The sequence below is a fragment of the Sinocyclocheilus rhinocerous genome, unplaced genomic scaffold (genome assembly GCF_001515625.1).
Source record: "Sinocyclocheilus rhinocerous isolate Xijiao unplaced genomic scaffold, SAMN03320098_v1.1 scaffold2570, whole genome shotgun sequence".
In the NCBI taxonomy this organism is placed as follows: domain Eukaryota; kingdom Metazoa; phylum Chordata; class Actinopteri; order Cypriniformes; family Cyprinidae; genus Sinocyclocheilus; species Sinocyclocheilus rhinocerous.
The window spans coordinates 231,914-238,369 of record NW_015629500.1 but is presented as its reverse complement, the minus strand read 5'-3'; the positions used below and the strand labels follow the sequence as shown (position 1 = coordinate 238,369).

The 6,456-nt window shown below is 35.5% G+C and overlaps 1 pseudogene; it reads right to left on the bottom strand.

The window, feature by feature from the left end:
- Window positions 1-410: 410 nt before the first annotated feature.
- LOC107738926 (N-glycosylase/DNA lyase-like) overlaps window positions 411-6,456 on the bottom strand; it is a 10,407-nt pseudogene continuing 4,361 nt past the window's right edge.

Sequence of the window (6,456 nt, the reverse complement as noted above, 5' to 3'; positions counted from 1 at the left end):
ATGGATCTTGAAATGCTAGAGTTTCTAATACTCTATTTTCTATCACTTTTAAAAATTAAGAAAAAAGAAATTGAGACAAAATATAAAAGAAATGTATCCTTTATCTGTTTCTTAATAGTGTGAAAAAATATTTTGTATTTAACGTTTCTCAATCTCTGCTTTATTCTGATCACAGACCCTGGCACAAGAAGCCCTTCACTGTGTTTAACCGCACATTTATTATACACTGTAAAAAATGTTGTCCTTTATTTGAAACTACTGATAAAATTGAGCTGTTTGAGATTCTGACAGATACTGTAGAAATTCAGTTAGATTCATCCACACCCATAAAAAAAGAGCACACTGGAAGCAGACTTGCAGTATAGTCTGAGTTGATTAGTGATGAATGTTATCCACACTATCATATGATCTTATGTCCTCTGATGCTTTTTGCCTTTTTTGCTTTGTTTTTCTTCATATCTGTCATGTCTTCTCGCCTTCATCTTTTTCTTCAGCTTGGTTTTATCATCTTTCAGTACAGGAATCTCTTCTTTCAGCTTTTGAAACCTCTTTAGATCAGCACAGAAAAGCACCTGAGACCCAAAAAAGACATAATAAAGAATAAATAAATTATTTAATAATAATAAAATATTTATATATAACAATATATTAATAACAATACCCGATAAATGTTGTTCAGTATTATTACAGAGTGTGCCCAGTCTGCATAGGGACCCCAGATTTTTCTAAAGAAGTCACCTGCAAAAGAGGAACAAAAATACCTCACTTACTTTAAAAGTAAAGCAGCTTTTTGTTTGTCAGTCCAAAACTCACAGGCACAAATGCTAGGCTGTTGTGGGTGGTTTCCAGGGCTGGGTATCTTTTTTGGGTACTAGCCAATCTCTTTGTAGACTCTATCAGTCAAAGTCTTCTGGCTGCTCCCAGCAGCAAAGCTGTAGTCACGTTTGGCAATCTGCCACACATGTGTGTCCACAGGATACCTCACTTACTTTAAAAGTAAAGCAGCTTTTTGTTTGTCAGTCCAAAACTCACAGGCACAAATGCTAGGCTGTTGTGGGTGGTTTCCAGGGCAGGGTATCTTTTTTGGGTACTAACCAATCTCTTTGTAGACTCTATCAGTCAAAGTCTTCTGGCTGCTCCCAGCAGCAAAGCTGTAGTCACGTTTGGCAATCTGCCACACATGTGTGTCCACAGGAAGAGCCTCAAACTTATCCAGTGACATCAGACATACACAGTAAGCCTCCTGATCCCCAGCAAACATACATTTCACAAATGTAAGACGGTCATGATAAATGCTTGCATGTAATGGCTACAGTCATACAGGCAACAGTCTAACAGGCTAAAATACAAATAAAATAAAATATCTCATGGGAAGGGAATAATGGAGCATATGCCAAAAGCATACTCTATGCAAGTATACAAACACAAATGTGTTGCATTGCATTGTAAGCATGTGTCCCATTGTGTGCATACTACACTTGATGTACTCTCCTGTTTTACCAATTGAGTTACTGTCAAATGTCTGTGCCAATAAATCGAATATATTATTTTCAAGCAGTTATAAGCATGCATTACCTAACTTTAACTTGCTCAGCTATAACGGTCGCTCTGCCTTGACAGTGGAAAATCCTCCGCAGAAGACAACAGTTTGTGCTAATGCACGCCTTGCTACTTGCAATTTAAAGTTTACAGGTGTTTCCATTCATGTACTTGGATAGAATATTGTTATGCATAAATGCAGAATGAATAAACAATTACTTTGAGACCAACTCCAGGAAGAGTTCTCAGTGCATCTCTGGCCTACAGGTAGGGGGCGCTGCGGAGCGACTGGAGCCAGTCAGGGTCATGAGAATTCATAGTGAATTGTGACTTTCATTTATCTCTACACACAAAGATAGTATTTATGAAATCTGAAAGATATCTGTCACTCCATTGAATATCAATTCTCCTAAAACTTACACTTCAAAAAGTTAATATAACTTGAGTAAACTAAGTCTTCCGAGAGACATGATTTAATTTCAGCTTTTATTCACTATACATGACACACAAGAACAAACCTCATTGGTTCTTGCAGAAGCTCAAACGTACTTGCATGACGTGAAAACAAATCTCATGGTTCTCATGCATAAAGCAAGCAAAGTTTTGGTTGAATGGACTTTCAGTAGAAGAATAGAAATCTCTCAGATTTCATTATGATATCTTTATTTATATTGCTGATATTTAAAATGCTAGGCCAAAAACACCCCATAGCGCATTTTTATCTTTTACCTAACATTTAATACACTTCATTAAATTCTATTGTAGGCTCAATGGACTACTTGCACAAAGCTTCATGATGTACTTACAAATTGAAATAAAATGCCTTGCCTGTTTCTGGATATTTGTATTTGATTAAATGATTGCTAGGAAGAAGATTTTACAGTCTGTACGGCAGAAGCAGAAAAGGATATATTCTAAACACTTCTGTGCAAATTATTTTTAAAATACAGTGGTTTAAAAAAATGTAAAGCTTTACTTCAGCCAAACTAGTATGAGAAAGCAATGGCTGGTAAACACTCTAACTGTATCACTGTATCAGCTTGAACCTAATATCACAGAAGGTTTAATGAGATTAAGGGTTTTGTACCAGCTCTCTTTATGTGTGAGAGGAGAGACGTGATTAACTTATACATCAGCCCTTCATATGTTTTTATTATATTGATGTTTGAATCACTGTTGTGTATTTGTTTCATTACTTATCACTATATGTTAAAATGCAAATGCATTTTATTTTGTATGAATTATTGCAGAAATGTAGTAGAGTCGCCAAGGATAATGAGTTTGAAATGAATTAACGGGATCAAAAAGGCCTATAAAGTGTGTGCTAAATAAAAACTCCAGCGTTTCGAGCAGTATTGAACTTGTCCAACTGGCCACTGCATTCATGCGCTCAACAAACATATCTGTGATTGGCTACAATGCTTAACGTTTCAAAAACACATTGTAAATAGAAACCTCTGGCACTCTTCACAAAGTGCTCACACAAAAACGCATGGAAGCGCTGCTATAAATAAATTTTTAAAATGTCAGTACTGACTTGGTACCAAATTACTGGTACTTTTGACAACACTACTACAAACAAAGCCTGAATGAAGAAAAGTTAAATTTGAATGTTTGTTTTAATTACTTATAAGAGATACACATTTGTTTCTATAAAAAGTAAGCTTCCATACTTTTCTATAGTGCATAGGAACCCTGTGAATGTGTTTTCTCAGAGGCAAGTGGTGTTTTGTAAATAATATAAAGTGAATACAAAATGTGAAGAAAGCACCCAAAAAACAGCTGTATAATGTAACATGGAGACCAGTCAAATATTTTTACCAGTATTTATATTGCACATAATTTATAGCTACTTATGTATTTCATATAGATTTGATTTTATTGGTAACAGCCTTAATGGCCTTATTTATAATTACAAATATTGCATGTCAGTACTATGAGCACTAGTATAGCTACCTGTAAGAGCTTGCAGAGGGGGAAAATCATGATAGACCACGTCATCAAGCTTACAGAGGAGAGTCCCGAGAGTCTGACACAGTCTGTCGACCATGCCCTGAATCTGCGAGATGTGATTATTCGAGCTACAGATGAATGAGAAAAGACACTCCACGGGGTCTTGATGCAACAAACGCACTCCTGAGATGTTCAAACAGAACAGTTTTGTATTAAGAAGCACAGTTCAAAATACCCTTTCTTCTGCATCGTTAAAGGTGACCTCAGTATATTTTGGTTTATGTTGCACTTGGAAATATGTCAGTTGTCTTAAATCTATATTGACACCTAGCAACATTAATGCAGACTTATGCAGAAGCGAAAGATGTTTCTCTAAAGTATGTTGCAGTGAATTTAAAAATTAAACATTAAAGGGGTCATATGATGCTTATTTAAAGATCATTATTTTGTGTATTTGGTGTAACAGAATATGTTGACATGCTTTAATGTTAAAAAAAAACATTATTTTTCAAATACTGTACATTATTGTAAGTCCTCTATGCCCCGCCTCTCTCAAACGCTTCGTTTTCTACAAAGTCCCTCCTTCCGACAAGCGCAGTCTGCTCTGATTGGCCAGCTGACCCAGTGCATTGTGATTGGCCGAACACCGCCTTTTATAAAGAATATCTCTTTGGTTTTGAGACTTTAGTCTTTGCAACTTCAGGGATCTTATCTATGCACAATCAGCTTGTAACACTCCAAAGAGAAAGGAAAACTTGAAATCGCATCATATGACCCCTTTAAAACCATACAAAGATCAGTGGGTGTCAAAGTGGTGGGCTGGACAAAGTACTAATTATAGGGGGTCCAAATACAGTTGCAATCAAAATTATTCAACCCCCTAGACCTGCCAGACATTTGGCTGCCGAGAACAAAATGTTATGAAAACAAGTCAACAAAGGCATCGGTAAAGTATTTGAGAAAGTTTATTAATACTCATTTGAGTGATTCTGAGAATGTAAAGTTGATGAATAATGAAAAAAAAAAAATCTAAATTATTCAACCCCCAAATGTAAAATGTAGTGCAGAATCTTTTATTCTTTATAACCTCCATTAAATGCTGCTTGAGAGTGCTTAGAAACTTCTGTCACCTCTCTACTGCAGCATTGGCTTGCTTGAAAAAGTTTTGGTACAACACATTTTAAGCTTAGGAATAAGACTGCCAGCTGTGCCTCTAGGAACTTTATTCCTTGGAAATCTTCATGTAGCCTTGGAATTTCTAATATAATAAAACTGTTTCTTCTCTATAACTTTTGTAAGAGCTCCATTGATTTTGCCGTATTTGCTACTCAGCTTTAGCACATGCATGTTTATGTACAGTAGGTATAGAAAAGAATCACCCCCCTTTAAAATAATCACATTTTGTTGCTTTGCAGCCTGAAATGAAGACGGACACAGTTTTTGTTTTATCCAGCTGTATTTACTCTGTGCAACTTATAGCATCCAAGTGAAAGATATAACACCAACATGTCAGAAAAAAATTTAATAAATAAATAAATAACATAATCACTGAGTTGGAAAACAGATCACCCCCCTCCTAAAAATGACTTGTAAACTTGTAAAAAAAGGTGTAGCTAATCACCTTCTCAATGGCACACAAAGCCATTTGACTTTCAACTGTGATCGGCTGTGCTCATTTTGATTAGCTCAGCATGAAAAGAGCTTTCCTGGAGCGTTTCAGTCCTTGGTAGTGCAACTGAAGCAAACAATCAACTATGGGTGGCAAAGCACTGTCAAAAGATCTCCGGGATAAAGTCAATACCCACTTTTTCTATACCCACTGTATATGTAACAGCTCAAGCTAATTATGTTTTCTAATAGAGTCTGATCGTGTTTTAAAACAAGTTTGTTCCCTATCATAAAAATAAGGGACTAACAGGGGATGAATAATTATGACATAGCTGTGTTATTAATAAATCCTATAACTCAGAAATATTACATTATATATTGACATTATCACTTTTAATATGCCAGTAAAACTTTATAGATGCATTTTTTAAATAAAATTCTGGATCTTCAGAAAAGCTTGTATTTGTAAAGTACTACAGTCTCTCTCTGGGGTTGAATAATTTTGATTGCAACTGTATATTGTGGCACACATCTATTGAGAAAAAAAAACTTTTTGTGAATTTGTTTTCCAATTATTTGACTTAAACTCAACAAAGACTATATTTTGACTAAAAGAGTAGAGAGGAAAAAAGGGAAATACATTTATCTACAGCCAGTTTTACTCTTACCAAGGGTTGTCAACGTTAGGCAAAAGCAAAATATATGCTTTCAGTTCTATGGGAAAAAGCACCATGAAAATTCAAGCAAACACTGCATTAGCGTTCGGTGGAAAATCATATGATGTGAAAAATATCTGAAAAAAAATTTAATTTTTGGATGTTTGCTGTATGTTTGAAGTGTGATCCACGGTGCTCCAGTCACTGTAGAAATCCCCTAATTTAACACCTAACTGGAAATTGTCACTCAGAGTTCCTCCTCTTTGCTGTCAGGCTCTGACATCACTGTGCACAATCCCACCTCTTCCTGCTTCATGTCAATCTTTCTTCTTGACATCTTCCCCAATAACTGCTCCTCATCTTCCACCTTCCATTTCTGTCTGTTTTCTGTTCCTGGATCTATTTGATGACTGTAAACATAGTACCATAACGTATCCTCTGTTTGAGTTAGTGTCCACACTTTTCCTCGCATTACTCCTGTCCATTGACCATTTGCAGTCTCACGCCATCTAAAAGGATGGGCAATATGGTCATACAATGAAAAAAAAAAAAAAAAAAAAAAAAAAAAGTTTATATTAACATCATAAAATGCATTAAACATTAGATTAATCTAGGGTTTCCCAAACTGGGAAGAACTGCAAGTGGCTTTGTGAGTTGATAAAAAGCTAATAATTAATTAAATCTGGAAAATGTCAAATAA